Source organism: Oncorhynchus kisutch, unplaced genomic scaffold, assembly GCF_002021735.2.
Source record: "Oncorhynchus kisutch isolate 150728-3 unplaced genomic scaffold, Okis_V2 scaffold1905, whole genome shotgun sequence".
NCBI classification, from domain to species: domain Eukaryota; kingdom Metazoa; phylum Chordata; class Actinopteri; order Salmoniformes; family Salmonidae; genus Oncorhynchus; species Oncorhynchus kisutch.
Window position 1 is genome coordinate 15,281 of NW_022263850.1, and position 25,871 is coordinate 41,151.

The 25,871-nt window shown below is 45.6% G+C and overlaps 62 non-coding genes across 62 annotated transcripts; all 62 read left to right on the plus strand.

Annotated features, from left to right (window-relative positions):
* Positions 1-410: 410 nt before the first annotated feature.
* On the plus strand, positions 411-482 carry trnad-guc (transfer RNA aspartic acid (anticodon GUC)). Its single transcript has one exon. It is a non-coding gene; the product is annotated as a tRNA-Asp (tRNA).
* A 111-nt stretch (positions 483-593) lies between these two features.
* Positions 594-664, plus strand: trnag-gcc (transfer RNA glycine (anticodon GCC)). The gene has a single exon. It is a non-coding gene; the product is annotated as a tRNA-Gly (tRNA).
* Positions 665-1,217: 553 nt separating this feature from the next.
* Positions 1,218-1,289, plus strand: trnad-guc (transfer RNA aspartic acid (anticodon GUC)). Its single transcript has one exon. It is a non-coding gene; the product is annotated as a tRNA-Asp (tRNA).
* A 111-nt stretch (positions 1,290-1,400) lies between these two features.
* trnag-gcc (transfer RNA glycine (anticodon GCC)) lies at positions 1,401-1,471 on the plus strand. Its single transcript has one exon. It is a non-coding gene; the product is annotated as a tRNA-Gly (tRNA).
* A 553-nt stretch (positions 1,472-2,024) lies between these two features.
* Positions 2,025-2,096, plus strand: trnad-guc (transfer RNA aspartic acid (anticodon GUC)). Its single transcript has one exon. It is a non-coding gene; the product is annotated as a tRNA-Asp (tRNA).
* A 111-nt stretch (positions 2,097-2,207) lies between these two features.
* Positions 2,208-2,278, plus strand: trnag-gcc (transfer RNA glycine (anticodon GCC)). Its single transcript has one exon. It is a non-coding gene; the product is annotated as a tRNA-Gly (tRNA).
* Positions 2,279-2,831: 553 nt separating this feature from the next.
* trnad-guc (transfer RNA aspartic acid (anticodon GUC)) lies at positions 2,832-2,903 on the plus strand. Its single transcript has one exon. It is a non-coding gene; the product is annotated as a tRNA-Asp (tRNA).
* A 111-nt stretch (positions 2,904-3,014) lies between these two features.
* trnag-gcc (transfer RNA glycine (anticodon GCC)) lies at positions 3,015-3,085 on the plus strand. Its single transcript has one exon. It is a non-coding gene; the product is annotated as a tRNA-Gly (tRNA).
* A 553-nt stretch (positions 3,086-3,638) lies between these two features.
* Positions 3,639-3,710, plus strand: trnad-guc (transfer RNA aspartic acid (anticodon GUC)). Its single transcript has one exon. It is a non-coding gene; the product is annotated as a tRNA-Asp (tRNA).
* A 111-nt stretch (positions 3,711-3,821) lies between these two features.
* Positions 3,822-3,892, plus strand: trnag-gcc (transfer RNA glycine (anticodon GCC)). The gene has a single exon. It is a non-coding gene; the product is annotated as a tRNA-Gly (tRNA).
* A 553-nt stretch (positions 3,893-4,445) lies between these two features.
* On the plus strand, positions 4,446-4,517 carry trnad-guc (transfer RNA aspartic acid (anticodon GUC)). The gene has a single exon. It is a non-coding gene; the product is annotated as a tRNA-Asp (tRNA).
* Positions 4,518-4,628: 111 nt separating this feature from the next.
* Positions 4,629-4,699, plus strand: trnag-gcc (transfer RNA glycine (anticodon GCC)). Its single transcript has one exon. It is a non-coding gene; the product is annotated as a tRNA-Gly (tRNA).
* Positions 4,700-5,252: 553 nt separating this feature from the next.
* On the plus strand, positions 5,253-5,324 carry trnad-guc (transfer RNA aspartic acid (anticodon GUC)). Its single transcript has one exon. It is a non-coding gene; the product is annotated as a tRNA-Asp (tRNA).
* A 111-nt stretch (positions 5,325-5,435) lies between these two features.
* On the plus strand, positions 5,436-5,506 carry trnag-gcc (transfer RNA glycine (anticodon GCC)). Its single transcript has one exon. It is a non-coding gene; the product is annotated as a tRNA-Gly (tRNA).
* Positions 5,507-6,059: 553 nt separating this feature from the next.
* On the plus strand, positions 6,060-6,131 carry trnad-guc (transfer RNA aspartic acid (anticodon GUC)). The gene has a single exon. It is a non-coding gene; the product is annotated as a tRNA-Asp (tRNA).
* A 111-nt stretch (positions 6,132-6,242) lies between these two features.
* On the plus strand, positions 6,243-6,313 carry trnag-gcc (transfer RNA glycine (anticodon GCC)). The gene has a single exon. It is a non-coding gene; the product is annotated as a tRNA-Gly (tRNA).
* A 553-nt stretch (positions 6,314-6,866) lies between these two features.
* trnad-guc (transfer RNA aspartic acid (anticodon GUC)) lies at positions 6,867-6,938 on the plus strand. The gene has a single exon. It is a non-coding gene; the product is annotated as a tRNA-Asp (tRNA).
* A 112-nt stretch (positions 6,939-7,050) lies between these two features.
* trnag-gcc (transfer RNA glycine (anticodon GCC)) lies at positions 7,051-7,121 on the plus strand. Its single transcript has one exon. It is a non-coding gene; the product is annotated as a tRNA-Gly (tRNA).
* A 553-nt stretch (positions 7,122-7,674) lies between these two features.
* On the plus strand, positions 7,675-7,746 carry trnad-guc (transfer RNA aspartic acid (anticodon GUC)). Its single transcript has one exon. It is a non-coding gene; the product is annotated as a tRNA-Asp (tRNA).
* Positions 7,747-7,857: 111 nt separating this feature from the next.
* On the plus strand, positions 7,858-7,928 carry trnag-gcc (transfer RNA glycine (anticodon GCC)). Its single transcript has one exon. It is a non-coding gene; the product is annotated as a tRNA-Gly (tRNA).
* A 553-nt stretch (positions 7,929-8,481) lies between these two features.
* trnad-guc (transfer RNA aspartic acid (anticodon GUC)) lies at positions 8,482-8,553 on the plus strand. Its single transcript has one exon. It is a non-coding gene; the product is annotated as a tRNA-Asp (tRNA).
* A 111-nt stretch (positions 8,554-8,664) lies between these two features.
* Positions 8,665-8,735, plus strand: trnag-gcc (transfer RNA glycine (anticodon GCC)). Its single transcript has one exon. It is a non-coding gene; the product is annotated as a tRNA-Gly (tRNA).
* Positions 8,736-9,288: 553 nt separating this feature from the next.
* trnad-guc (transfer RNA aspartic acid (anticodon GUC)) lies at positions 9,289-9,360 on the plus strand. The gene has a single exon. It is a non-coding gene; the product is annotated as a tRNA-Asp (tRNA).
* Positions 9,361-9,471: 111 nt separating this feature from the next.
* trnag-gcc (transfer RNA glycine (anticodon GCC)) lies at positions 9,472-9,542 on the plus strand. Its single transcript has one exon. It is a non-coding gene; the product is annotated as a tRNA-Gly (tRNA).
* A 546-nt stretch (positions 9,543-10,088) lies between these two features.
* Positions 10,089-10,160, plus strand: trnad-guc (transfer RNA aspartic acid (anticodon GUC)). Its single transcript has one exon. It is a non-coding gene; the product is annotated as a tRNA-Asp (tRNA).
* A 111-nt stretch (positions 10,161-10,271) lies between these two features.
* trnag-gcc (transfer RNA glycine (anticodon GCC)) lies at positions 10,272-10,342 on the plus strand. The gene has a single exon. It is a non-coding gene; the product is annotated as a tRNA-Gly (tRNA).
* Positions 10,343-10,895: 553 nt separating this feature from the next.
* trnad-guc (transfer RNA aspartic acid (anticodon GUC)) lies at positions 10,896-10,967 on the plus strand. The gene has a single exon. It is a non-coding gene; the product is annotated as a tRNA-Asp (tRNA).
* A 111-nt stretch (positions 10,968-11,078) lies between these two features.
* Positions 11,079-11,149, plus strand: trnag-gcc (transfer RNA glycine (anticodon GCC)). Its single transcript has one exon. It is a non-coding gene; the product is annotated as a tRNA-Gly (tRNA).
* A 552-nt stretch (positions 11,150-11,701) lies between these two features.
* Positions 11,702-11,773, plus strand: trnad-guc (transfer RNA aspartic acid (anticodon GUC)). Its single transcript has one exon. It is a non-coding gene; the product is annotated as a tRNA-Asp (tRNA).
* A 111-nt stretch (positions 11,774-11,884) lies between these two features.
* On the plus strand, positions 11,885-11,955 carry trnag-gcc (transfer RNA glycine (anticodon GCC)). Its single transcript has one exon. It is a non-coding gene; the product is annotated as a tRNA-Gly (tRNA).
* A 546-nt stretch (positions 11,956-12,501) lies between these two features.
* Positions 12,502-12,573, plus strand: trnad-guc (transfer RNA aspartic acid (anticodon GUC)). The gene has a single exon. It is a non-coding gene; the product is annotated as a tRNA-Asp (tRNA).
* A 111-nt stretch (positions 12,574-12,684) lies between these two features.
* trnag-gcc (transfer RNA glycine (anticodon GCC)) lies at positions 12,685-12,755 on the plus strand. Its single transcript has one exon. It is a non-coding gene; the product is annotated as a tRNA-Gly (tRNA).
* A 550-nt stretch (positions 12,756-13,305) lies between these two features.
* On the plus strand, positions 13,306-13,377 carry trnad-guc (transfer RNA aspartic acid (anticodon GUC)). Its single transcript has one exon. It is a non-coding gene; the product is annotated as a tRNA-Asp (tRNA).
* A 111-nt stretch (positions 13,378-13,488) lies between these two features.
* On the plus strand, positions 13,489-13,559 carry trnag-gcc (transfer RNA glycine (anticodon GCC)). The gene has a single exon. It is a non-coding gene; the product is annotated as a tRNA-Gly (tRNA).
* A 551-nt stretch (positions 13,560-14,110) lies between these two features.
* trnad-guc (transfer RNA aspartic acid (anticodon GUC)) lies at positions 14,111-14,182 on the plus strand. The gene has a single exon. It is a non-coding gene; the product is annotated as a tRNA-Asp (tRNA).
* Positions 14,183-14,293: 111 nt separating this feature from the next.
* Positions 14,294-14,364, plus strand: trnag-gcc (transfer RNA glycine (anticodon GCC)). The gene has a single exon. It is a non-coding gene; the product is annotated as a tRNA-Gly (tRNA).
* Positions 14,365-14,910: 546 nt separating this feature from the next.
* trnad-guc (transfer RNA aspartic acid (anticodon GUC)) lies at positions 14,911-14,982 on the plus strand. The gene has a single exon. It is a non-coding gene; the product is annotated as a tRNA-Asp (tRNA).
* Positions 14,983-15,093: 111 nt separating this feature from the next.
* Positions 15,094-15,164, plus strand: trnag-gcc (transfer RNA glycine (anticodon GCC)). The gene has a single exon. It is a non-coding gene; the product is annotated as a tRNA-Gly (tRNA).
* A 546-nt stretch (positions 15,165-15,710) lies between these two features.
* trnad-guc (transfer RNA aspartic acid (anticodon GUC)) lies at positions 15,711-15,782 on the plus strand. Its single transcript has one exon. It is a non-coding gene; the product is annotated as a tRNA-Asp (tRNA).
* Positions 15,783-15,893: 111 nt separating this feature from the next.
* trnag-gcc (transfer RNA glycine (anticodon GCC)) lies at positions 15,894-15,964 on the plus strand. Its single transcript has one exon. It is a non-coding gene; the product is annotated as a tRNA-Gly (tRNA).
* Positions 15,965-16,510: 546 nt separating this feature from the next.
* trnad-guc (transfer RNA aspartic acid (anticodon GUC)) lies at positions 16,511-16,582 on the plus strand. Its single transcript has one exon. It is a non-coding gene; the product is annotated as a tRNA-Asp (tRNA).
* Positions 16,583-16,693: 111 nt separating this feature from the next.
* trnag-gcc (transfer RNA glycine (anticodon GCC)) lies at positions 16,694-16,764 on the plus strand. Its single transcript has one exon. It is a non-coding gene; the product is annotated as a tRNA-Gly (tRNA).
* Positions 16,765-17,310: 546 nt separating this feature from the next.
* Positions 17,311-17,382, plus strand: trnad-guc (transfer RNA aspartic acid (anticodon GUC)). Its single transcript has one exon. It is a non-coding gene; the product is annotated as a tRNA-Asp (tRNA).
* A 111-nt stretch (positions 17,383-17,493) lies between these two features.
* On the plus strand, positions 17,494-17,564 carry trnag-gcc (transfer RNA glycine (anticodon GCC)). Its single transcript has one exon. It is a non-coding gene; the product is annotated as a tRNA-Gly (tRNA).
* Positions 17,565-18,110: 546 nt separating this feature from the next.
* On the plus strand, positions 18,111-18,182 carry trnad-guc (transfer RNA aspartic acid (anticodon GUC)). The gene has a single exon. It is a non-coding gene; the product is annotated as a tRNA-Asp (tRNA).
* A 111-nt stretch (positions 18,183-18,293) lies between these two features.
* Positions 18,294-18,364, plus strand: trnag-gcc (transfer RNA glycine (anticodon GCC)). The gene has a single exon. It is a non-coding gene; the product is annotated as a tRNA-Gly (tRNA).
* Positions 18,365-18,914: 550 nt separating this feature from the next.
* Positions 18,915-18,986, plus strand: trnad-guc (transfer RNA aspartic acid (anticodon GUC)). The gene has a single exon. It is a non-coding gene; the product is annotated as a tRNA-Asp (tRNA).
* Positions 18,987-19,097: 111 nt separating this feature from the next.
* Positions 19,098-19,168, plus strand: trnag-gcc (transfer RNA glycine (anticodon GCC)). Its single transcript has one exon. It is a non-coding gene; the product is annotated as a tRNA-Gly (tRNA).
* A 546-nt stretch (positions 19,169-19,714) lies between these two features.
* Positions 19,715-19,786, plus strand: trnad-guc (transfer RNA aspartic acid (anticodon GUC)). Its single transcript has one exon. It is a non-coding gene; the product is annotated as a tRNA-Asp (tRNA).
* A 111-nt stretch (positions 19,787-19,897) lies between these two features.
* Positions 19,898-19,968, plus strand: trnag-gcc (transfer RNA glycine (anticodon GCC)). Its single transcript has one exon. It is a non-coding gene; the product is annotated as a tRNA-Gly (tRNA).
* A 552-nt stretch (positions 19,969-20,520) lies between these two features.
* Positions 20,521-20,592, plus strand: trnad-guc (transfer RNA aspartic acid (anticodon GUC)). Its single transcript has one exon. It is a non-coding gene; the product is annotated as a tRNA-Asp (tRNA).
* A 111-nt stretch (positions 20,593-20,703) lies between these two features.
* trnag-gcc (transfer RNA glycine (anticodon GCC)) lies at positions 20,704-20,774 on the plus strand. The gene has a single exon. It is a non-coding gene; the product is annotated as a tRNA-Gly (tRNA).
* A 546-nt stretch (positions 20,775-21,320) lies between these two features.
* trnad-guc (transfer RNA aspartic acid (anticodon GUC)) lies at positions 21,321-21,392 on the plus strand. Its single transcript has one exon. It is a non-coding gene; the product is annotated as a tRNA-Asp (tRNA).
* A 111-nt stretch (positions 21,393-21,503) lies between these two features.
* Positions 21,504-21,574, plus strand: trnag-gcc (transfer RNA glycine (anticodon GCC)). Its single transcript has one exon. It is a non-coding gene; the product is annotated as a tRNA-Gly (tRNA).
* Positions 21,575-22,120: 546 nt separating this feature from the next.
* On the plus strand, positions 22,121-22,192 carry trnad-guc (transfer RNA aspartic acid (anticodon GUC)). Its single transcript has one exon. It is a non-coding gene; the product is annotated as a tRNA-Asp (tRNA).
* A 111-nt stretch (positions 22,193-22,303) lies between these two features.
* On the plus strand, positions 22,304-22,374 carry trnag-gcc (transfer RNA glycine (anticodon GCC)). The gene has a single exon. It is a non-coding gene; the product is annotated as a tRNA-Gly (tRNA).
* Positions 22,375-22,924: 550 nt separating this feature from the next.
* On the plus strand, positions 22,925-22,996 carry trnad-guc (transfer RNA aspartic acid (anticodon GUC)). The gene has a single exon. It is a non-coding gene; the product is annotated as a tRNA-Asp (tRNA).
* Positions 22,997-23,107: 111 nt separating this feature from the next.
* Positions 23,108-23,178, plus strand: trnag-gcc (transfer RNA glycine (anticodon GCC)). The gene has a single exon. It is a non-coding gene; the product is annotated as a tRNA-Gly (tRNA).
* Positions 23,179-23,724: 546 nt separating this feature from the next.
* trnad-guc (transfer RNA aspartic acid (anticodon GUC)) lies at positions 23,725-23,796 on the plus strand. Its single transcript has one exon. It is a non-coding gene; the product is annotated as a tRNA-Asp (tRNA).
* A 111-nt stretch (positions 23,797-23,907) lies between these two features.
* Positions 23,908-23,978, plus strand: trnag-gcc (transfer RNA glycine (anticodon GCC)). Its single transcript has one exon. It is a non-coding gene; the product is annotated as a tRNA-Gly (tRNA).
* A 546-nt stretch (positions 23,979-24,524) lies between these two features.
* On the plus strand, positions 24,525-24,596 carry trnad-guc (transfer RNA aspartic acid (anticodon GUC)). Its single transcript has one exon. It is a non-coding gene; the product is annotated as a tRNA-Asp (tRNA).
* Positions 24,597-24,707: 111 nt separating this feature from the next.
* On the plus strand, positions 24,708-24,778 carry trnag-gcc (transfer RNA glycine (anticodon GCC)). The gene has a single exon. It is a non-coding gene; the product is annotated as a tRNA-Gly (tRNA).
* The last annotated feature ends 1,093 nt before the right edge of the window (positions 24,779-25,871 follow it).

The window sequence follows — 25,871 nt, forward strand, 5'->3', positions numbered from 1 at the left end:
TCAGTTTGGACATTCACTCATTCTCAGGAGACTTTGGTCAATCCATTGTAGATGTCCAGTGTGTGAGGTGATTTACTTTGTGCAAGGCTTTAGTTGTTAAAAGGGAAACCAGTAACCAACTAGTCAGTGACAACTGTCTTGAGTTTGGCATTTGTGACAATGTCCTGGGACATCCCACAAACGCGTCACCTTCTAACTACGATTGTGTGGCCTGTGAGTGGTATAGAGCGAAATCGATTCCATGTACGTGTTCGTGAGAGTCCCAGCATTCCATAGAGGGGTCACAGCAGCTTCTAGCTCTAACCATTCAGTCTATACAGATGTTTTTGTTAGAAGGGTTAAAGCCCAACACTGCAAACTTATGGTTTGTACCAATGCTCCACGTTTTTTCAAAGGTCCAACACACCAGCTCCTCGTTAGTATAGTGGTGAGTATCCCCGCCTGTCACGCGGGAGACCGGGGTTCAATTCCCCGACGGGGAGAAAGGACTCCTTTTTTTAAGGTGAACAGTGTAGCTTAGCCCACAAATCGAAACATATGCTTGGAGATAAAGCTTTATGATACGATTTCCGGCCTTTTCTCAGTATTCCAAGGCATTGGTTGTTCAGTGGTAGAATTCTCGCCTGCCACGCGGGAGGCCCGGGTTCGATTCCCGGCCAATGCAGGATGTTTTGAACATGTAATTTCGTGAAGTATGCAAACCCCTGAGGAAGAAATCTGTGTTCGATTGCCAGGCCAACAGAAATCTCTGTTGGTCTTGGTCGAAATCTCAACTGACTCTTGAAAAATCTCACTTTGCTTTCGTTTTCAGTTTGGACATTCACTCATTCTCAGGAGACTTTGGTCAATCCATTGTAGATGTCCAGTGTGTGAGGTGATTTACTTTGTGCAAGGCTTTAGTTGTTAAAAGGGAAACCAGTAACCAACTAGTCAGTGACAACTGTCTTGAGTTTGGCATTTGTGACAATGTCCTGGGACATCCCACAAACGCGTCACCTTCTAACTACGATTGTGTGGCCTGTGAGTGGTATAGAGCGAAATCGATTCCATGTACGTGTTCGTGAGAGTCCCAGCATTCCATAGAGGGGTCACAGCAGCTTCTAGCTCTAACCATTCAGTCTATACAGATGTTTTTGTTAGAAGGGTTAAAGCCCAACACTGCAAACTTATGGTTTGTACCAATGCTCCACGTTTTTTCAAAGGTCCAACACACCAGCTCCTCGTTAGTATAGTGGTGAGTATCCCCGCCTGTCACGCGGGAGACCGGGGTTCAATTCCCCGACGGGGAGAAAGGACTCCTTTTTTTAAGGTGAACAGTGTAGCTTAGCCCACAAATCGAAACATATGCTTGGAGATAAAGCTTTATGATACGATTTCCGGCCTTTTCTCAGTATTCCAAGGCATTGGTTGTTCAGTGGTAGAATTCTCGCCTGCCACGCGGGAGGCCCGGGTTCGATTCCCGGCCAATGCAGGATGTTTTGAACATGTAATTTCGTGAAGTATGCAAACCCCTGAGGAAGAAATCTGTGTTCGATTGCCAGGCCAACAGAAATCTCTGTTGGTCTTGGTCGAAATCTCAACTGACTCTTGAAAAATCTCACTTTGCTTTCGTTTTCAGTTTGGACATTCACTCATTCTCAGGAGACTTTGGTCAATCCATTGTAGATGTCCAGTGTGTGAGGTGATTTACTTTGTGCAAGGCTTTAGTTGTTAAAAGGGAAACCAGTAACCAACTAGTCAGTGACAACTGTCTTGAGTTTGGCATTTGTGACAATGTCCTGGGACATCCCACAAACGCGTCACCTTCTAACTACGATTGTGTGGCCTGTGAGTGGTATAGAGCGAAATCGATTCCATGTACGTGTTCGTGAGAGTCCCAGCATTCCATAGAGGGGTCACAGCAGCTTCTAGCTCTAACCATTCAGTCTATACAGATGTTTTTGTTAGAAGGGTTAAAGCCCAACACTGCAAACTTATGGTTTGTACCAATGCTCCACGTTTTTTCAAAGGTCCAACACACCAGCTCCTCGTTAGTATAGTGGTGAGTATCCCCGCCTGTCACGCGGGAGACCGGGGTTCAATTCCCCGACGGGGAGAAAGGACTCCTTTTTTTAAGGTGAACAGTGTAGCTTAGCCCACAAATCGAAACATATGCTTGGAGATAAAGCTTTATGATACGATTTCCGGCCTTTTCTCAGTATTCCAAGGCATTGGTTGTTCAGTGGTAGAATTCTCGCCTGCCACGCGGGAGGCCCGGGTTCGATTCCCGGCCAATGCAGGATGTTTTGAACATGTAATTTCGTGAAGTATGCAAACCCCTGAGGAAGAAATCTGTGTTCGATTGCCAGGCCAACAGAAATCTCTGTTGGTCTTGGTCGAAATCTCAACTGACTCTTGAAAAATCTCACTTTGCTTTCGTTTTCAGTTTGGACATTCACTCATTCTCAGGAGACTTTGGTCAATCCATTGTAGATGTCCAGTGTGTGAGGTGATTTACTTTGTGCAAGGCTTTAGTTGTTAAAAGGGAAACCAGTAACCAACTAGTCAGTGACAACTGTCTTGAGTTTGGCATTTGTGACAATGTCCTGGGACATCCCACAAACGCGTCACCTTCTAACTACGATTGTGTGGCCTGTGAGTGGTATAGAGCGAAATCGATTCCATGTACGTGTTCGTGAGAGTCCCAGCATTCCATAGAGGGGTCACAGCAGCTTCTAGCTCTAACCATTCAGTCTATACAGATGTTTTTGTTAGAAGGGTTAAAGCCCAACACTGCAAACTTATGGTTTGTACCAATGCTCCACGTTTTTTCAAAGGTCCAACACACCAGCTCCTCGTTAGTATAGTGGTGAGTATCCCCGCCTGTCACGCGGGAGACCGGGGTTCAATTCCCCGACGGGGAGAAAGGACTCCTTTTTTTAAGGTGAACAGTGTAGCTTAGCCCACAAATCGAAACATATGCTTGGAGATAAAGCTTTATGATACGATTTCCGGCCTTTTCTCAGTATTCCAAGGCATTGGTTGTTCAGTGGTAGAATTCTCGCCTGCCACGCGGGAGGCCCGGGTTCGATTCCCGGCCAATGCAGGATGTTTTGAACATGTAATTTCGTGAAGTATGCAAACCCCTGAGGAAGAAATCTGTGTTCGATTGCCAGGCCAACAGAAATCTCTGTTGGTCTTGGTCGAAATCTCAACTGACTCTTGAAAAATCTCACTTTGCTTTCGTTTTCAGTTTGGACATTCACTCATTCTCAGGAGACTTTGGTCAATCCATTGTAGATGTCCAGTGTGTGAGGTGATTTACTTTGTGCAAGGCTTTAGTTGTTAAAAGGGAAACCAGTAACCAACTAGTCAGTGACAACTGTCTTGAGTTTGGCATTTGTGACAATGTCCTGGGACATCCCACAAACGCGTCACCTTCTAACTACGATTGTGTGGCCTGTGAGTGGTATAGAGCGAAATCGATTCCATGTACGTGTTCGTGAGAGTCCCAGCATTCCATAGAGGGGTCACAGCAGCTTCTAGCTCTAACCATTCAGTCTATACAGATGTTTTTGTTAGAAGGGTTAAAGCCCAACACTGCAAACTTATGGTTTGTACCAATGCTCCACGTTTTTTCAAAGGTCCAACACACCAGCTCCTCGTTAGTATAGTGGTGAGTATCCCCGCCTGTCACGCGGGAGACCGGGGTTCAATTCCCCGACGGGGAGAAAGGACTGCTTTTTTTAAGGTGAACAGTGTAGCTGAGCCCACAAATCGAAACATATGCTTGGAGATAAAGCTTTATGATACGATTTCCGGCCTTTTCTCAGTATTCCAAGGCATTGGTTGTTCAGTGGTAGAATTCTCGCCTGCCACGCGGGAGGCCCGGGTTCGATTCCCGGCCAATGCAGGATGTTTTGAACATGTAATTTCGTGAAGTATGCAAACCCCTGAGGAAGAAATCTGTGTTCGATTGCCAGGCCAACAGAAATCTCTGTTGGTCTTGGTCGAAATCTCAACTGACTCTTGAAAAATCTCACTTTGCTTTCGTTTTCAGTTTGGACATTCACTCATTCTCAGGAGACTTTGGTCAATCCATTGTAGATGTCCAGTGTGTGAGGTGATTTACTTTGTGCAAGGCTTTAGTTGTTAAAAGGGAAACCAGTAACCAACTAGTCAGTGACAACTGTCTTGAGTTTGGCATTTGTGACAATGTCCTGGGACATCCCACAAACGCGTCACCTTCTAACTACGATTGTGTGGCCTGTGAGTGGTATAGAGCGAAATCGATTCCATGTACGTGTTCGTGAGAGTCCCAGCATTCCATAGAGGGGTCACAGCAGCTTCTAGCTCTAACCATTCAGTCTATACAGATGTTTTTGTTAGAAGGGTTAAAGCCCAACACTGCAAACTTATGGTTTGTACCAATGCTCCACGTTTTTTCAAAGGTCCAACACACCAGCTCCTCGTTAGTATAGTGGTGAGTATCCCCGCCTGTCACGCGGGAGACCGGGGTTCAATTCCCCGACGGGGAGAAAGGACTCCTTTTTTTAAGGTGAACAGTGTAGCTTAGCCCACAAATCGAAACATATGCTTGGAGATAAAGCTTTATGATACGATTTCCGGCCTTTTCTCAGTATTCCAAGGCATTGGTTGTTCAGTGGTAGAATTCTCGCCTGCCACGCGGGAGGCCCGGGTTCGATTCCCGGCCAATGCAGGATGTTTTGAACATGTAATTTCGTGAAGTATGCAAACCCCTGAGGAAGAAATCTGTGTTCGATTGCCAGGCCAACAGAAATCTCTGTTGGTCTTGGTCGAAATCTCAACTGACTCTTGAAAAATCTCACTTTGCTTTCGTTTTCAGTTTGGACATTCACTCATTCTCAGGAGACTTTGGTCAATCCATTGTAGATGTCCAGTGTGTGAGGTGATTTACTTTGTGCAAGGCTTTAGTTGTTAAAAGGGAAACCAGTAACCAACTAGTCAGTGACAACTGTCTTGAGTTTGGCATTTGTGACAATGTCCTGGGACATCCCACAAACGCGTCACCTTCTAACTACGATTGTGTGGCCTGTGAGTGGTATAGAGCGAAATCGATTCCATGTACGTGTTCGTGAGAGTCCCAGCATTCCATAGAGGGGTCACAGCAGCTTCTAGCTCTAACCATTCAGTCTATACAGATGTTTTTGTTAGAAGGGTTAAAGCCCAACACTGCAAACTTATGGTTTGTACCAATGCTCCACGTTTTTTCAAAGGTCCAACACACCAGCTCCTCGTTAGTATAGTGGTGAGTATCCCCGCCTGTCACGCGGGAGACCGGGGTTCAATTCCCCGACGGGGAGAAAGGACTCCTTTTTTTAAGGTGAACAGTGTAGCTTAGCCCACAAATCGAAACATATGCTTGGAGATAAAGCTTTATGATACGATTTCCGGCCTTTTCTCAGTATTCCAAGGCATTGGTTGTTCAGTGGTAGAATTCTCGCCTGCCACGCGGGAGGCCCGGGTTCGATTCCCGGCCAATGCAGGATGTTTTGAACATGTAATTTCGTGAAGTATGCAAACCCCTGAGGAAGAAATCTGTGTTCGATTGCCAGGCCAACAGAAATCTCTGTTGGTCTTGGTCGAAATCTCAACTGACTCTTGAAAAATCTCACTTTGCTTTCGTTTTCAGTTTGGACATTCACTCATTCTCAGGAGACTTTGGTCAATCCATTGTAGATGTCCAGTGTGTGAGGTGATTTACTTTGTGCAAGGCTTTAGTTGTTAAAAGGGAAACCAGTAACCAACTAGTCAGTGACAACTGTCTTGAGTTTGGCATTTGTGACAATGTCCTGGGACATCCCACAAACGCGTCACCTTCTAACTACGATTGTGTGGCCTGTGAGTGGTATAGAGCGAAATCGATTCCATGTACGTGTTCGTGAGAGTCCCAGCATTCCATAGAGGGGTCACAGCAGCTTCTAGCTCTAACCATTCAGTCTATACAGATGTTTTTGTTAGAAGGGTTAAAGCCCAACACTGCAAACTTATGGTTTGTACCAATGCTCCACGTTTTTTCAAAGGTCCAACACACCAGCTCCTCGTTAGTATAGTGGTGAGTATCCCCGCCTGTCACGCGGGAGACCGGGGTTCAATTCCCCGACGGGGAGAAAGGACTCCTTTTTTTAAGGTGAACAGTGTAGCTTAGCCCACAAATCGAAACATATGCTTGGAGATAAAGCTTTATGATACGATTTCCGGCCTTTTCTCAGTATTCCAAGGCATTGGTTGTTCAGTGGTAGAATTCTCGCCTGCCACGCGGGAGGCCCGGGTTCGATTCCCGGCCAATGCAGGATGTTTTGAACATGTAATTTCGTGAAGTATGCAAACCCCTGAGGAAGAAATCTGTGTTCGATTGCCAGGCCAACAGAAATCTCTGTTGGTCTTGGTCGAAATCTCAACTGACTCTTGAAAAATCTCACTTTGCTTTCGTTTTCAGTTTGGACATTCACTCATTCTCAGGAGACTTTGGTCAATCCATTGTAGATGTCCAGTGTGTGAGGTGATTTACTTTGTGCAAGGCTTTAGTTGTTAAAAGGGAAACCAGTAACCAACTAGTCAGTGACAACTGTCTTGAGTTTGGCATTTGTGACAATGTCCTGGGACATCCCACAAACGCGTCACCTTCTAACTACGATTGTGTGGCCTGTGAGTGGTATAGAGCGAAATCGATTCCATGTACGTGTTCGTGAGAGTCCCAGCATTCCATAGAGGGGTCACAGCAGCTTCTAGCTCTAACCATTCAGTCTATACAGATGTTTTTGTTAGAAGGGTTAAAGCCCAACACTGCAAACTTATGGTTTGTACCAATGCTCCACGTTTTTTCAAAGGTCCAACACACCAGCTCCTCGTTAGTATAGTGGTGAGTATCCCCGCCTGTCACGCGGGAGACCGGGGTTCAATTCCCCGACGGGGAGAAAGGACTGCCTTTTTTTAAGGTGAACAGTGTAGCTTAGCCCACAAATCGAAACATATGCTTGGAGATAAAGCTTTATGATACGATTTCCGGCCTTTTCTCAGTATTCCAAGGCATTGGTTGTTCAGTGGTAGAATTCTCGCCTGCCACGCGGGAGGCCCGGGTTCGATTCCCGGCCAATGCAGGATGTTTTGAACATGTAATTTCGTGAAGTATGCAAACCCCTGAGGAAGAAATCTGTGTTCGATTGCCAGGCCAACAGAAATCTCTGTTGGTCTTGGTCGAAATCTCAACTGACTCTTGAAAAATCTCACTTTGCTTTCGTTTTCAGTTTGGACATTCACTCATTCTCAGGAGACTTTGGTGAATCCATTGTAGATGTCCAGTGTGTGAGGTGATTTACTTTGTGCAAGGCTTTAGTTGTTAAAAGGGAAACCAGTAACCAACTAGTCAGTGACAACTGTCTTGAGTTTGGCATTTGTGACAATGTCCTGGGACATCCCACAAACGCGTCACCTTCTAACTACGATTGTGTGGCCTGTGAGTGGTATAGAGCGAAATCGATTCCATGTACGTGTTCGTGAGAGTCCCAGCATTCCATAGAGGGGTCACAGCAGCTTCTAGCTCTAACCATTCAGTCTATACAGATGTTTTTGTTAGAAGGGTTAAAGCCCAACACTGCAAACTTATGGTTTGTACCAATGCTCCACGTTTTTTCAAAGGTCCAACACACCAGCTCCTCGTTAGTATAGTGGTGAGTATCCCCGCCTGTCACGCGGGAGACCGGGGTTCAATTCCCCGACGGGGAGAAAGGACTGCTTTTTTTAAGGTGAACAATGTAGCTGAGCCCACAAATCGAAACATATGCTTGGAGATAAAGCTTTATGATACGATTTCCGGCCTTTTCTCAGTATTCCAAGGCATTGGTTGTTCAGTGGTAGAATTCTCGCCTGCCACGCGGGAGGCCCGGGTTCGATTCCCGGCCAATGCAGGATGTTTTGAACATGTAATTTCGTGAAGTATGCAAACCCCTGAGGAAGAAATCTGTGTTCGATTGCCAGGCCAACAGAAATCTCTGTTGGTCTTGGTCGAAATCTCAACTGACTCTTGAAAAATCTCACTTTGCTTTCGTTTTCAGTTTGGACATTCACTCATTCTCAGGAGACTTTGGTGAATCCATTGTAGATGTCCAGTGTGTGAGGTGATTTACTTTGTGCAAGGCTTTAGTTGTTAAAAGGGAAACCAGTAACCAACTAGTCAGTGACAACTGTCTTGAGTTTGGCATTTGTGACAATGTCCTGGGACATCCCACAAACGCGTCACCTTCTAACTACGATTGTGTGGCCTGTGAGTGGTATAGAGCGAAATCGATTCCATGTACGTGTTCGTGAGAGTCCCAGCATTCCATAGAGGGGTCACAGCAGCTTCTAGCTCTAACCATTCAGTCTATACAGATGTTTTTGTTAGAAGGGTTAAAGCCCAACACTGCAAACTTATGGTTTGTACCAATGCTCCACGTTTTTTCAAAGGTCCAACACACCAGCTCCTCGTTAGTATAGTGGTGAGTATCCCCGCCTGTCACGCGGGAGACCGGGGTTCAATTCCCCGACGGGGAGAAAGGACTGCTTTTTTTAAGGTGAACAATGTAGCTGAGCCCACAAATCGAAACATATGCTTGGAGATAAAGCTTTATGATACGATTTCCGGCCTTTTCTCAGTATTCCAAGGCATTGGTTGTTCAGTGGTAGAATTCTCGCCTGCCACGCGGGAGGCCCGGGTTCGATTCCCGGCCAATGCAGGATGTTTTGAACATGTAATTTCGTGAAGTATGCAAACCCCTGAGGAAGAAATCTGTGTTCGATTGCCAGGCCAACAGAAATCTCTGTTGTTCTTGGTCGAAATCTCAACTGACTCTTGAAAAATCTCACTTTGCTTTCGTTTTCAGTTTGGACATTCACTCATTCTCAGGAGACTTTGGTGAATCCATTGTAGATGTCCAGTGTGTGAGGTGATTTACTTTGTGCAAGGCTTTAGTTGTTAAAAGGGAAACGAGTAACCAACTAGTCAGTGACAACTGTCTTGAGTTTGGCATTTGTGACAATGTCCTGGGACATCCCACAAACGCGTCACCTTCTAACTACGATTGTGTGGCCTGTGAGTGGTATAGAGCGAAATCGATTCCATGTACGTGTTCGTGAGAGTCCCAGCATTCCATAGAGGGGTCACAGCAGCTTCTAGCTCTAACCATTCAGTCTATACAGATGTTTTTGTTAGAAGGGTTAAAGCCCAACACTGCAAACTTATGGTTTGTACCAATGCTCCACGTTTTTTCAAAGGTCCAACACACCAGCTCCTCGTTAGTATAGTGGTGAGTATCCCCGCCTGTCACGCGGGAGACCGGGGTTCAATTCCCCGACGGGGAGAAAGGACTGCTTTTTTTAAGGTGAACAATGTAGCTGAGCCCACAAATCGAAACGTATGCTTGGAGATAAAGCTTTATGATACGATTTCCGGCCTTTTCTCAGTATTCCAAGGCATTGGTTGTTCAGTGGTAGAATTCTCGCCTGCCACGCGGGAGGCCCGGGTTCGATTCCCGGCCAATGCAGGATGTTTTGAACATGTAATTTCGTGAAGTATGCAAACCCCTGAGGAAGAAATCTGTGTTCGATTGCCAGGCCAACAGAAATCTCTGTTGTTCTTGGTCGAAATCTCAACTGACTCTTGAAAAATCTCACTTTGCTTTCGTTTTCAGTTTGGACATTCACTCATTCTCAGGAGACTTTGGTGAATCCATTGTAGATGTCCAGTGTGTGAGGTGATTTACTTTGTGCAAGGCTTTAGTTGTTAAAAGGGAAACGAGTAACCAACTAGTCAGTGACAACTGTCTTGAGTTTGGCATTTGTGACAATGTCCTGGGACATCCCACAAACGCGTCACCTTCTAACTACGATTGTGTGGCCTGTGAGTGGTATAGAGCGAAATCGATTACATGTACGTGTTCGTGAGAGTCCCAGCATTCCATAGAGGGGTCACAGCAGCTCTAACCATTCAGTCTATACAGATGTTTTTGTTAGAAGGGTTAAAGCCCAACACTGCAAACTTATGGTTTGTACCAATGCTCCACGTTTTTTCAAAGGTCCAACACACCAGCTCCTCGTTAGTATAGTGGTGAGTATCCCCGCCTGTCACGCGGGAGACCGGGGTTCAATTCCCCGACGGGGAGAAAGGACTGCTTTTTTTAAGGTGAACAATGTAGCTGAGCCCACAAATCGAAACGTATGCTTGGAGATAAAGCTTTATGATACGATTTCCGGCCTTTTCTCAGTATTCCAAGGCATTGGTTGTTCAGTGGTAGAATTCTCGCCTGCCACGCGGGAGGCCCGGGTTCGATTCCCGGCCAATGCAGGATGTTTTGAACATGTAATTTCGTGAAGTATGCAAACCCCTGAGGAAGAAATCTGTGTTCGATTGCCAGGCCAACAGAAATCTCTGTTGTTCTTGGTCGAAATCTCAACTGACTCTTGAAAAATCTCACTTTGCTTTCGTTTTCAGTTTGGACATTCACTCATTCTCAGGAGACTTTGGTGAATCCATTGTAGATGTCCAGTGTGTGAGGTGATTTACTTTGTGCAAGGCTTTAGTTGTTAAAAGGGAAACGAGTAACCAACTAGTCAGTGACAACTGTCTTGAGTTTGGCATTTGTGACAATGTCCTGGGACATCCCACAAACGCGTCACCTTCTAACTACGATTGTGTGGCCTGTGAGTGGTATAGAGCGAAATCGATTACATGTACGTGTTCGTGAGAGTCCCAGCATTCCATAGAGGGGTCACAGCAGCTTCTAGCTCTAACCATTCAGTCTATACAGATGTTTTTGTTAGAAGGGTTAAAGCCCAACACTGCAAACTTATGGTTTGTACCAATGCTCCACGTTTTTTCAAAGGTCCAACACACCAGCTCCTCGTTAGTATAGTGGTGAGTATCCCCGCCTGTCACGCGGGAGACCGGGGTTCAATTCCCCGACGGGGAGAAAGGACTGCTTTTTTTAAGGTGAACAATGTAGCTGAGCCCACAAATCGAAACGTATGCTTGGAGATAAAGCTTTATGATACGATTTCCGGCCTTTTCTCAGTATTCCAAGGCATTGGTTGTTCAGTGGTAGAATTCTCGCCTGCCACGCGGGAGGCCCGGGTTCGATTCCCGGCCAATGCAGGATGTTTTGAACATGTAATTTCGTGAAGTATGCAAACCCCTGAGGAAGAAATCTGTGTTCGATTGCCAGGCCAACAGAAATCTCTGTTGTTCTTGGTCGAAATCTCAACTGACTCTTGAAAAATCTCACTTTGCTTTCGTTTTCAGTTTGGACATTCACTCATTCTCAGGAGACTTTGGTGAATCCATTGTAGATGTCCAGTGTGTGAGGTGATTTACTTTGTGCAAGGCTTTAGTTGTTAAAAGGGAAACGAGTAACCAACTAGTCAGTGACAACTGTCTTGAGTTTGGCATTTGTGACAATGTCCTGGGACATCCCACAAACGCGTCACCTTCTAACTACGATTGTGTGGCCTGTGAGTGGTATAGAGCGAAATCGATTACATGTACGTGTTCGTGAGAGTCCCAGCATTCCATAGAGGGGTCACAGCAGCTCTAGCTCTAACCATTCAGTCTATACAGATGTTTTTGTTAGAAGGGTTAAAGCCCAACACTGCAAACTTATGGTTTGTACCAATGCTCCACGTTTTTTCAAAGGTCCAACACACCAGCTCCTCGTTAGTATAGTGGTGAGTATCCCCGCCTGTCACGCGGGAGACCGGGGTTCAATTCCCCGACGGGGAGAAAGGACTGCTTTTTTTAAGGTGAACAATGTAGCTGAGCCCACAAATCGAAACGTATGCTTGGAGATAAAGCTTTATGATACGATTTCCGGCCTTTTCTCAGTATTCCAAGGCATTGGTTGTTCAGTGGTAGAATTCTCGCCTGCCACGCGGGAGGCCCGGGTTCGATTCCCGGCCAATGCAGGATGTTTTGAACATGTAATTTCGTGAAGTATGCAAACCCCTGAGGAAGAAATCTGTGTTCGATTGCCAGGCCAACAGAAATCTCTGTTGTTCTTGGTCGAAATCTCAACTGACTCTTGAAAAATCTCACTTTGCTTTCGTTTTCAGTTTGGACATTCACTCATTCTCAGGAGACTTTGGTGAATCCATTGTAGATGTCCAGTGTGTGAGGTGATTTACTTTGTGCAAGGCTTTAGTTGTTAAAAGGGAAACGAGTAACCAACTAGTCAGTGACAACTGTCTTGAGTTTGGCATTTGTGACAATGTCCTGGGACATCCCACAAACGCGTCACCTTCTAACTACGATTGTGTGGCCTGTGAGTGGTATAGAGCGAAATCGATTACATGTACGTGTTCGTGAGAGTCCCAGCATTCCATAGAGGGGTCACAGCAGCTCTAACCATTCAGTCTATACAGATGTTTTTGTTAGAAGGGTTAAAGCCCAACACTGCAAACTTATGGTTTGTACCAATGCTCCACGTTTTTTCAAAGGTCCAACACACCAGCTCCTCGTTAGTATAGTGGTGAGTATCCCCGCCTGTCACGCGGGAGACCGGGGTTCAATTCCCCGACGGGGAGAAAGGACTGCTTTTTTTAAGGTGAACAATGTAGCTGAGCCCACAAATCGAAACGTATGCTTGGAGATAAAGCTTTATGATACGATTTCCGGCCTTTTCTCAGTATTCCAAGGCATTGGTTGTTCAGTGGTAGAATTCTCGCCTGCCACGCGGGAGGCCCGGGTTCGATTCCCGGCCAATGCAGGATGTTTTGAACATGTAATTTCGTGAAGTATGCAAACCCCTGAGGAAGAAATCTGTGTTCGATTGCCAGGCCAACAGAAATCTCTGTTGTTCTTGGTCGAAATCTCAACTGACTCTTGAAAAATCTCACTTTGCTTTCGTTTTCAGTTTGGACATTCACTCATTCTCAGGAGACTTTGGTGAATCCATTGTAGATGTCCAGTGTGTGAGGTGATTTACTTTGTGCAAGGCTTTAGTTGTTAAAAGGGAAACGAGTAACCAACTAGTCAGTGACAACTGTCTTGAGTTTGGCATTTGTGACAATGTCCTGGGACATCCCACAAACGCGTCACCTTCTAACTACGATTGTGTGGCCTGTGAGTGGTATAGAGCGAAATCGATTACATGTACGTGTTCGTGAGAGTCCCAGCATTCCATAGAGGGGTCACAGCAGCTAGCTCTAACCATTCAGTCTATACAGATGTTTTTGTTAGAAGGGTTAAAGCCCAACACTGCAAACTTATGGTTTGTACCAATGCTCCACGTTTTTTCAAAGGTCCAACACACCAGCTCCTCGTTAGTATAGTGGTGAGTATCCCCGCCTGTCACGCGGGAGACCGGGGTTCAATTCCCCGACGGGGAGAAAGGACTGCTTTTTTTAAGGTGAACAATGTAGCTGAGCCCACAAATCGAAACGTATGCTTGGAGATAAAGCTTTATGATACGATTTCCGGCCTTTTCTCAGTATTCCAAGGCATTGGTTGTTCAGTGGTAGAATTCTCGCCTGCCACGCGGGAGGCCCGGGTTCGATTCCCGGCCAATGCAGGATGTTTTGAACATGTAATTTCGTGAAGTATGCAAACCCCTGAGGAAGAAATCTGTGTTCGATTGCCAGGCCAACAGAAATCTCTGTTGTTCTTGGTCGAAATCTCAACTGACTCTTGAAAAATCTCACTTTGCTTTCGTTTTCAGTTTGGACATTCACTCATTCTCAGGAGACTTTGGTGAATCCATTGTAGATGTCCAGTGTGTGAGGTGATTTACTTTGTGCAAGGCTTTAGTTGTTAAAAGGGAAACGAGTAACCAACTAGTCAGTGACAACTGTCTTGAGTTTGGCATTTGTGACAATGTCCTGGGACATCCCACAAACGCGTCACCTTCTAACTACGATTGTGTGGCCTGTGAGTGGTATAGAGCGAAATCGATTACATGTACGTGTTCGTGAGAGTCCCAGCATTCCATAGAGGGGTCACAGCAGCTTCTAGCTAACCATTCAGTCTATACAGATGTTTTTGTTAGAAGGGTTAAAGCCCAACACTGCAAACTTATGGTTTGTACCAATGCTCCACGTTTTTTCAAAGGTCCAACACACCAGCTCCTCGTTAGTATAGTGGTGAGTATCCCCGCCTGTCACGCGGGAGACCGGGGTTCAATTCCCCGACGGGGAGAAAGGACTGCTTTTTTTAAGGTGAACAATGTAGCTGAGCCCACAAATCGAAACGTATGCTTGGAGATAAAGCTTTATGATACGATTTCCGGCCTTTTCTCAGTATTCCAAGGCATTGGTTGTTCAGTGGTAGAATTCTCGCCTGCCACGCGGGAGGCCCGGGTTCGATTCCCGGCCAATGCAGGATGTTTTGAACATGTAATTTCGTGAAGTATGCAAACCCCTGAGGAAGAAATCTGTGTTCGATTGCCAGGCCAACAGAAATCTCTGTTGTTCTTGGTCGAAATCTCAACTGACTCTTGAAAAATCTCACTTTGCTTTCGTTTTCAGTTTGGACATTCACTCATTCTCAGGAGACTTTGGTGAATCCATTGTAGATGTCCAGTGTGTGAGGTGATTTACTTTGTGCAAGGCTTTAGTTGTTAAAAGGGAAACGAGTAACCAACTAGTCAGTGACAACTGTCTTGAGTTTGGCATTTGTGACAATGTCCTGGGACATCCCACAAACGCGTCACCTTCTAACTACGATTGTGTGGCCTGTGAGTGGTATAGAGCGAAATCGATTACATGTACGTGTTCGTGAGAGTCCCAGCATTCCATAGAGGGGTCACAGCAGCTCTAACCATTCAGTCTATACAGATGTTTTTGTTAGAAGGGTTAAAGCCCAACACTGCAAACTTATGGTTTGTACCAATGCTCCACGTTTTTTCAAAGGTCCAACACACCAGCTCCTCGTTAGTATAGTGGTGAGTATCCCCGCCTGTCACGCGGGAGACCGGGGTTCAATTCCCCGACGGGGAGAAAGGACTGCTTTTTTTAAGGTGAACAATGTAGCTGAGCCCACAAATCGAAACGTATGCTTGGAGATAAAGCTTTATGATACGATTTCCGGCCTTTTCTCAGTATTCCAAGGCATTGGTTGTTCAGTGGTAGAATTCTCGCCTGCCACGCGGGAGGCCCGGGTTCGATTCCCGGCCAATGCAGGATGTTTTGAACATGTAATTTCGTGAAGTATGCAAACCCCTGAGGAAGAAATCTGTGTTCGATTGCCAGGCCAACAGAAATCTCTGTTGTTCTTGGTCGAAATCTCAACTGACTCTTGAAAAATCTCACTTTGCTTTCGTTTTCAGTTTGGACATTCACTCATTCTCAGGAGACTTTGGTGAATCCATTGTAGATGTCCAGTGTGTGAGGTGATTTACTTTGTGCAAGGCTTTAGTTGTTAAAAGGGAAACGAGTAACCAACTAGTCAGTGACAACTGTCTTGAGTTTGGCATTTGTGACAATGTCCTGGGACATCCCACAAACGCGTCACCTTCTAACTACGATTGTGTGGCCTGTGAGTGGTATAGAGCGAAATCGATTACATGTACGTGTTCGTGAGAGTCCCAGCATTCCATAGAGGGGTCACAGCAGCTCTAACCATTCAGTCTATACAGATGTTTTTGTTAGAAGGGTTAAAGCCCAACACTGCAAACTTATGGTTTGTACCAATGCTCCACGTTTTTTCAAAGGTCCAACACACCAGCTCCTCGTTAGTATAGTGGTGAGTATCCCCGCCTGTCACGCGGGAGACCGGGGTTCAATTCCCCGACGGGGAGAAAGGACTGCTTTTTTTAAGGTGAACAATGTAGCTGAGCCCACAAATCGAAACGTATGCTTGGAGATAAAGCTTTATGATACGATTTCCGGCCTTTTCTCAGTATTCCAAGGCATTGGTTGTTCAGTGGTAGAATTCTCGCCTGCCACGCGGGAGGCCCGGGTTCGATTCCCGGCCAATGCAGGATGTTTTGAACATGTAATTTCGTGAAGTATGCAAACCCCTGAGGAAGAAATCTGTGTTCGATTGCCAGGCCAACAGAAATCTCTGTTGTTCTTGGTCGAAATCTCAACTGACTCTTGAAAAATCTCACTTTGCTTTCGTTTTCAGTTTGGACATTCACTCATTCTCAGGAGACTTTGGTGAATCCATTGTAGATGTCCAGTGTGTGAGGTGATTTACTTTGTGCAAGGCTTTAGTTGTTAAAAGGGAAACGAGTAACCAACTAGTCAGTGACAACTGTCTTGAGTTTGGCATTTGTGACAATGTCCTGGGACATCCCACAAACGCGTCACCTTCTAACTACGATTGTGTGGCCTGTGAGTGGTATAGAGCGAAATCGATTACATGTACGTGTTCGTGAGAGTCCCAGCATTCCATAGAGGGGTCACAGCAGCTCTAACCATTCAGTCTATACAGATGTTTTTGTTAGAAGGGTTAAAGCCCAACACTGCAAACTTATGGTTTGTACCAATGCTCCACGTTTTTTCAAAGGTCCAACACACCAGCTCCTCGTTAGTATAGTGGTGAGTATCCCCGCCTGTCACGCGGGAGACCGGGGTTCAATTCCCCGACGGGGAGAAAGGACTGCTTTTTTTAAGGTGAACAATGTAGCTGAGCCCACAAATCGAAACGTATGCTTGGAGATAAAGCTTTATGATACGATTTCCGGCCTTTTCTCAGTATTCCAAGGCATTGGTTGTTCAGTGGTAGAATTCTCGCCTGCCACGCGGGAGGCCCGGGTTCGATTCCCGGCCAATGCAGGATGTTTTGAACATGTAATTTCGTGAAGTATGCAAACCCCTGAGGAAGAAATCTGTGTTCGATTGCCAGGCCAACAGAAATCTCTGTTGTTCTTGGTCGAAATCTCAACTGACTCTTGAAAAATCTCACTTTGCTTTCGTTTTCAGTTTGGACATTCACTCATTCTCAGGAGACTTTGGTGAATCCATTGTAGATGTCCAGTGTGTGAGGTGATTTACTTTGTGCAAGGCTTTAGTTGTTAAAAGGGAAACGAGTAACCAACTAGTCAGTGACAACTGTCTTGAGTTTGGCATTTGTGACAATGTCCTGGGACATCCCACAAACGCGTCACCTTCTAACTACGATTGTGTGGCCTGTGAGTGGTATAGAGCGAAATCGATTACATGTACGTGTTCGTGAGAGTCCCAGCATTCCATAGAGGGGTCACAGCAGCTCTAACCATTCAGTCTATACAGATGTTTTTGTTAGAAGGGTTAAAGCCCAACACTGCAAACTTATGGTTTGTACCAATGCTCCACGTTTTTTCAAAGGTCCAACACACCAGCTCCTCGTTAGTATAGTGGTGAGTATCCCCGCCTGTCACGCGGGAGACCGGGGTTCAATTCCCCGACGGGGAGAAAGGACTGCTTTTTTTAAGGTGAACAATGTAGCTGAGCCCACAAATCGAAACGTATGCTTGGAGATAAAGCTTTATGATACGATTTCCGGCCTTTTCTCAGTATTCCAAGGCATTGGTTGTTCAGTGGTAGAATTCTCGCCTGCCACGCGGGAGGCCCGGGTTCGATTCCCGGCCAATGCAGGATGTTTTGAACATGTAATTTCGTGAAGTATGCAAACCCCTGAGGAAGAAATCTGTGTTCGATTGCCAGGCCAACAGAAATCTCTGTTGTTCTTGGTCGAAATCTCAACTGACTCTTGAAAAATCTCACTTTGCTTTCGTTTTCAGTTTGGACATTCACTCATTCTCAGGAGACTTTGGTGAATCCATTGTAGATGTCCAGTGTGTGAGGTGATTTACTTTGTGCAAGGCTTTAGTTGTTAAAAGGGAAACGAGTAACCAACTAGTCAGTGACAACTGTCTTGAGTTTGGCATTTGTGACAATGTCCTGGGACATCCCACAAACGCGTCACCTTCTAACTACGATTGTGTGGCCTGTGAGTGGTATAGAGCGAAATCGATTACATGTACGTGTTCGTGAGAGTCCCAGCATTCCATAGAGGGGTCACAGCAGCTCTAACCATTCAGTCTATACAGATGTTTTTGTTAGAAGGGTTAAAGCCCAACACTGCAAACTTATGGTTTGTACCAATGCTCCACGTTTTTTCAAAGGTCCAACACACCAGCTCCTCGTTAGTATAGTGGTGAGTATCCCCGCCTGTCACGCGGGAGACCGGGGTTCAATTCCCCGACGGGGAGAAAGGACTGCTTTTTTTAAGGTGAACAATGTAGCTGAGCCCACAAATCGAAACGTATGCTTGGAGATAAAGCTTTATGATACGATTTCCGGCCTTTTCTCAGTATTCCAAGGCATTGGTTGTTCAGTGGTAGAATTCTCGCCTGCCACGCGGGAGGCCCGGGTTCGATTCCCGGCCAATGCAGGATGTTTTGAACATGTAATTTCGTGAAGTATGCAAACCCCTGAGGAAGAAATCTGTGTTCGATTGCCAGGCCAACAGAAATCTCTGTTGTTCTTGGTCGAAATCTCAACTGACTCTTGAAAAATCTCACTTTGCTTTCGTTTTCAGTTTGGACATTCACTCATTCTCAGGAGACTTTGGTGAATCCATTGTAGATGTCCAGTGTGTGAGGTGATTTACTTTGTGCAAGGCTTTAGTTGTTAAAAGGGAAACGAGTAACCAACTAGTCAGTGACAACTGTCTTGAGTTTGGCATTTGTGACAATGTCCTGGGACATCCCACAAACGCGTCACCTTCTAACTACGATTGTGTGGCCTGTGAGTGGTATAGAGCGAAATCGATTACATGTACGTGTTCGTGAGAGTCCCAGCATTCCATAGAGGGGTCACAGCAGCTAGCTCTAACCATTCAGTCTATACAGATGTTTTTGTTAGAAGGGTTAAAGCCCAACACTGCAAACTTATGGTTTGTACCAATGCTCCACGTTTTTTCAAAGGTCCAACACACCAGCTCCTCGTTAGTATAGTGGTGAGTATCCCCGCCTGTCACGCGGGAGACCGGGGTTCAATTCCCCGACGGGGAGAAAGGACTGCTTTTTTTAAGGTGAACAATGTAGCTGAGCCCACAAATCGAAACGTATGCTTGGAGATAAAGCTTTATGATACGATTTCCGGCCTTTTCTCAGTATTCCAAGGCATTGGTTGTTCAGTGGTAGAATTCTCGCCTGCCACGCGGGAGGCCCGGGTTCGATTCCCGGCCAATGCAGGATGTTTTGAACATGTAATTTCGTGAAGTATGCAAACCCCTGAGGAAGAAATCTGTGTTCGATTGCCAGGCCAACAGAAATCTCTGTTGTTCTTGGTCGAAATCTCAACTGACTCTTGAAAAATCTCACTTTGCTTTCGTTTTCAGTTTGGACATTCACTCATTCTCAGGAGACTTTGGTGAATCCATTGTAGATGTCCAGTGTGTGAGGTGATTTACTTTGTGCAAGGCTTTAGTTGTTAAAAGGGAAACGAGTAACCAACTAGTCAGTGACAACTGTCTTGAGTTTGGCATTTGTGACAATGTCCTGGGACATCCCACAAACGCGTCACCTTCTAACTACGATTGTGTGGCCTGTGAGTGGTATAGAGCGAAATCGATTACATGTACGTGTTCGTGAGAGTCCCAGCATTCCATAGAGGGGTCACAGCAGCTCTAACCATTCAGTCTATACAGATGTTTTTGTTAGAAGGGTTAAAGCCCAACACTGCAAACTTATGGTTTGTACCAATGCTCCACGTTTTTTCAAAGGTCCAACACACCAGCTCCTCGTTAGTATAGTGGTGAGTATCCCCGCCTGTCACGCGGGAGACCGGGGTTCAATTCCCCGACGGGGAGAAAGGACTGCTTTTTTTAAGGTGAACAATGTAGCTGAGCCCACAAATCGAAACGTATGCTTGGAGATAAAGCTTTATGATACGATTTCCGGCCTTTTCTCAGTATTCCAAGGCATTGGTTGTTCAGTGGTAGAATTCTCGCCTGCCACGCGGGAGGCCCGGGTTCGATTCCCGGCCAATGCAGGATGTTTTGAACATGTAATTTCGTGAAGTATGCAAACCCCTGAGGAAGAAATCTGTGTTCGATTGCCAGGCCAACAGAAATCTCTGTTGTTCTTGGTCGAAATCTCAACTGACTCTTGAAAAATCTCACTTTGCTTTCGTTTTCAGTTTGGACATTCACTCATTCTCAGGAGACTTTGGTGAATCCATTGTAGATGTCCAGTGTGTGAGGTGATTTACTTTGTGCAAGGCTTTAGTTGTTAAAAGGGAAACGAGTAACCAACTAGTCAGTGACAACTGTCTTGAGTTTGGCATTTGTGACAATGTCCTGGGACATCCCACAAACGCGTCACCTTCTAACTACGATTGTGTGGCCTGTGAGTGGTATAGAGCGAAATCGATTACATGACGTGTTCGTGAGAGTCCCAGCATTCCATAGAGGGGTCACAGCAGCTTCTAGCTCTAACCATTCAGTCTATACAGATGTTTTTGTTAGAAGGGTTAAAGCCCAACACTGCAAACTTATGGTTTGTACCAATGCTCCACGTTTTTTCAAAGGTCCAACACACCAGCTCCTCGTTAGTATAGTGGTGAGTATCCCCGCCTGTCACGCGGGAGACCGGGGTTCAATTCCCCGACGGGGAGAAAGGACTGCTTTTTTTAAGGTGAACAATGTAGCTGAGCCCACAAATCGAAACGTATGCTTGGAGATAAAGCTTTATGATACGATTTCCGGCCTTTTCTCAGTATTCCAAGGCATTGGTTGTTCAGTGGTAGAATTCTCGCCTGCCACGCGGGAGGCCCGGGTTCGATTCCCGGCCAATGCAGGATGTTTTGAACATGTAATTTCGTGAAGTATGCAAACCCCTGAGGAAGAAATCTGTGTTCGATTGCCAGGCCAACAGAAATCTCTGTTGTTCTTGGTCGAAATCTCAACTGACTCTTGAAAAATCTCACTTTGCTTTCGTTTTCAGTTTGGACATTCACTCATTCTCAGGAGACTTTGGTGAATCCATTGTAGATGTCCAGTGTGTGAGGTGATTTACTTTGTGCAAGGCTTTAGTTGTTAAAAGGGAAACGAGTAACCAACTAGTCAGTGACAACTGTCTTGAGTTTGGCATTTGTGACAATGTCCTGGGACATCCCACAAACGCGTCACCTTCTAACTACGATTGTGTGGCCTGTGAGTGGTATAGAGCGAAATCGATTACATGTACGTGTTCGTGAGAGTCCCAGCATTCCATAGAGGGGTCACAGCAGCTCTAACCATTCAGTCTATACAGATGTTTTTGTTAGAAGGGTTAAAGCCCAACACTGCAAACTTATGGTTTGTACCAATGCTCCACGTTTTTTCAAAGGTCCAACACACCAGCTCCTCGTTAGTATAGTGGTGAGTATCCCCGCCTGTCACGCGGGAGACCGGGGTTCAATTCCCCGACGGGGAGAAAGGACTGCTTTTTTTAAGGTGAACAATGTAGCTGAGCCCACAAATCGAAACGTATGCTTGGAGATAAAGCTTTATGATACGATTTCCGGCCTTTTCTCAGTATTCCAAGGCATTGGTTGTTCAGTGGTAGAATTCTCGCCTGCCACGCGGGAGGCCCGGGTTCGATTCCCGGCCAATGCAGGATGTTTTGAACATGTAATTTCGTGAAGTATGCAAACCCCTGAGGAAGAAATCTGTGTTCGATTGCCAGGCCAACAGAAATCTCTGTTGTTCTTGGTCGAAATCTCAACTGACTCTTGAAAAATCTCACTTTGCTTTCGTTTTCAGTTTGGACATTCACTCATTCTCAGGAGACTTTGGTGAATCCATTGTAGATGTCCAGTGTGTGAGGTGATTTACTTTGTGCAAGGCTTTAGTTGTTAAAAGGGAAACGAGTAACCAACTAGTCAGTGACAACTGTCTTGAGTTTGGCATTTGTGACAATGTCCTGGGACATCCCACAAACGCGTCACCTTCTAACTACGATTGTGTGGCCTGTGAGTGGTATAGAGCGAAATCGATTACATGTACGTGTTCGTGAGAGTCCCAGCATTCCATAGAGGGGTCACAGCAGCTCTAACCATTCAGTCTATACAGATGTTTTTGTTAGAAGGGTTAAAGCCCAACACTGCAAACTTATGGTTTGTACCAATGCTCCACGTTTTTTCAAAGGTCCAACACACCAGCTCCTCGTTAGTATAGTGGTGAGTATCCCCGCCTGTCACGCGGGAGACCGGGGTTCAATTCCCCGACGGGGAGAAAGGACTGCTTTTTTTAAGGTGAACAATGTAGCTGAGCCCACAAATCGAAACGTATGCTTGGAGATAAAGCTTTATGATACGATTTCCGGCCTTTTCTCAGTATTCCAAGGCATTGGTTGTTCAGTGGTAGAATTCTCGCCTGCCACGCGGGAGGCCCGGGTTCGATTCCCGGCCAATGCAGGATGTTTTGAACATGTAATTTCGTGAAGTATGCAAACCCCTGAGGAAGAAATCTGTGTTCGATTGCCAGGCCAACAGAAATCTCTGTTGTTCTTGGTCGAAATCTCAACTGACTCTTGAAAAATCTCACTTTGCTTTCGTTTTCAGTTTGGACATTCACTCATTCTCAGGAGACTTTGGTGAATCCATTGTAGATGTCCAGTGTGTGAGGTGATTTACTTTGTGCAAGGCTTTAGTTGTTAAAAGGGAAACGAGTAACCAACTAGTCAGTGACAACTGTCTTGAGTTTGGCATTTGTGACAATGTCCTGGGACATCCCACAAACGCGTCACCTTCTAACTACGATTGTGTGGCCTGTGAGTGGTATAGAGCGAAATCGATTACATGTACGTGTTCGTGAGAGTCCCAGCATTCCATAGAGGGGTCACAGCAGCTAGCTCTAACCATTCAGTCTATACAGATGTTTTTGTTAGAAGGGTTAAAGCCCAACACTGCAAACTTATGGTTTGTACCAATGCTCCACGTTTTTTCAAAGGTCCAACACACCAGCTCCTCGTTAGTATAGTGGTGAGTATCCCCGCCTGTCACGCGGGAGACCGGGGTTCAATTCCCCGACGGGGAGAAAGGACTGCTTTTTTTAAGGTGAACAATGTAGCTGAGCCCACAAATCGAAACGTATGCTTGGAGATAAAGCTTTATGATACGATTTCCGGCCTTTTCTCAGTATTCCAAGGCATTGGTTGTTCAGTGGTAGAATTCTCGCCTGCCACGCGGGAGGCCCGGGTTCGATTCCCGGCCAATGCAGGATGTTTTGAACATGTAATTTCGTGAAGTATGCAAACCCCTGAGGAAGAAATCTGTGTTCGATTGCCAGGCCAACAGAAATCTCTGTTGTTCTTGGTCGAAATCTCAACTGACTCTTGAAAAATCTCACTTTGCTTTCGTTTTCAGTTTGGACATTCACTCATTCTCAGGAGACTTTGGTGAATCCATTGTAGATGTCCAGTGTGTGAGGTGATTTACTTTGTGCAAGGCTTTAGTTGTTAAAAGGGAAACGAGTAACCAACTAGTCAGTGACAACTGTCTTGAGTTTGGCATTTGTGACAATGTCCTGGGACATCCCACAAACGCGTCACCTTCTAACTACGATTGTGTGGCCTGTGAGTGGTATAGAGCGAAATCGATTACATGTACGTGTTCGTGAGAGTCCCAGCATTCCATAGAGGGGTCACAGCAGCTCTAACCATTCAGTCTATACAGATGTTTTTGTTAGAAGGGTTAAAGCCCAACACTGCAAACTTATGGTTTGTACCAATGCTCCACGTTTTTTCAAAGGTCCAACACACCAGCTCCTCGTTAGTATAGTGGTGAGTATCCCCGCCTGTCACGCGGGAGACCGGGGTTCAATTCCCCGACGGGGAGAAAGGACTGCTTTTTTTAAGGTGAACAATGTAGCTGAGCCCACAAATCGAAACGTATGCTTGGAGATAAAGCTTTATGATACGATTTCCGGCCTTTTCTCAGTATTCCAAGGCATTGGTTGTTCAGTGGTAGAATTCTCGCCTGCCACGCGGGAGGCCCGGGTTCGATTCCCGGCCAATGCAGGATGTTTTGAACATGTAATTTCGTGAAGTATGCAAACCCCTGAGGAAGAAATCTGTGTTCGATTGCCAGGCCAACAGAAATCTCTGTTGTTCTTGGTCGAAATCTCAACTGACTCTTGAAAAATCTCACTTTGCTTTCGTTTTCAGTTTGGACATTCACTCATTCTCAGGAGACTTTGGTGAATCCATTGTAGATGTCCAGTGTGTGAGGTGATTTACTTTGTGCAAGGCTTTAGTTGTTAAAAGGGAAACGAGTAACCAACTAGTCAGTGACAACTGTCTTGAGTTTGGCATTTGTGACAATGTCCTGGGACATCCCACAAACGCGTCACCTTCTAACTACGATTGTGTGGCCTGTGAGTGGTATAGAGCGAAATCGATTACATGTACGTGTTCGTGAGAGTCCCAGCATTCCATAGAGGGGTCACAGCAGCTCTAACCATTCAGTCTATACAGATGTTTTTGTTAGAAGGGTTAAAGCCCAACACTGCAAACTTATGGTTTGTACCAATGCTCCACGTTTTTTCAAAGGTCCAACACACCAGCTCCTCGTTAGTATAGTGGTGAGTATCCCCGCCTGTCACGCGGGAGACCGGGGTTCAATTCCCCGACGGGGAGAAAGGACTGCTTTTTTTAAGGTGAACAATGTAGCTGAGCCCACAAATCGAAACGTATGCTTGGAGATAAAGCTTTATGATACGATTTCCGGCCTTTTCTCAGTATTCCAAGGCATTGGTTGTTCAGTGGTAGAATTCTCGCCTGCCACGCGGGAGGCCCGGGTTCGATTCCCGGCCAATGCAGGATGTTTTGAACATGTAATTTCGTGAAGTATGCAAACCCCTGAGGAAGAAATCTGTGTTCGATTGCCAGGCCAACAGAAATCTCTGTTGTTCTTGGTCGAAATCTCAACTGACTCTTGAAAAATCTCACTTTGCTTTCGTTTTCAGTTTGGACATTCACTCATTCTCAGGAGACTTTGGTGAATCCATTGTAGATGTCCAGTGTGTGAGGTGATTTACTTTGTGCAAGGCTTTAGTTGTTAAAAGGGAAACGAGTAACCAACTAGTCAGTGACAACTGTCTTGAGTTTGGCATTTGTGACAATGTCCTGGGACATCCCACAAACTCGTCACTTTCCAACACTGATCTGGTGTGGCCTGTTGGGAGTGGTAATAGAGCGAAAATCGATTACATGACGTGTTTCGTAGGTCCAGCAAATTCCATAGAGGGGTCACAGCAGCTTCTAGGCTCTAACCATGATCTAACAGATGTTTTTTGTTAGAAGGGTTAAAGCCAACACTGCAAAACGTAATGGTTTTTGTAACCAATCGGCTCCACGTTTTTTTTTTCAAAAGTCCCAACACACCACTCCTCGTGTAATAAGTTGGTTGAGTATCCCCGCCTGTCACGCGGGAGACCGGGGTTCAATTCCCGACGGGGAGAAAGGACTGCTTTTTTTAAGGTGAACAATGTAGCTGAGCCCACAAATCGAAACTATGCTTGGAGATAAAGCTTATGATACGATTTCCGGCCTTTTCTCAGTATTCCAAGGCATTGGTTGTTCAGTGGTAGAATTCTCTCCTGCCCTGCCAGGGAGGCCCGGGTTCGATTCCCGGCCAATGCAGGATGTTTTTGACATGTAATTTTGGAGCGTGAAGTATCACTACCCTTGAGGATAGAGGGAAAAATCTGTGTTCGATTGCCAGGCCAACAGAAATCTCTGTTGTTCTTGGTGCGAAATCTCAACTTGACTCTTGAAAAATCTCACTTGCTTCGTTTTCAGTTTGAGACATTCCTCATTCTCAGGAACTTTGGTGAATCCATTGTAGATGTCCATGTGTGAGGTGATTTACTTTGTTGCAAGGCTTAGTTGTTAAAAGGAAACGAGTAACCA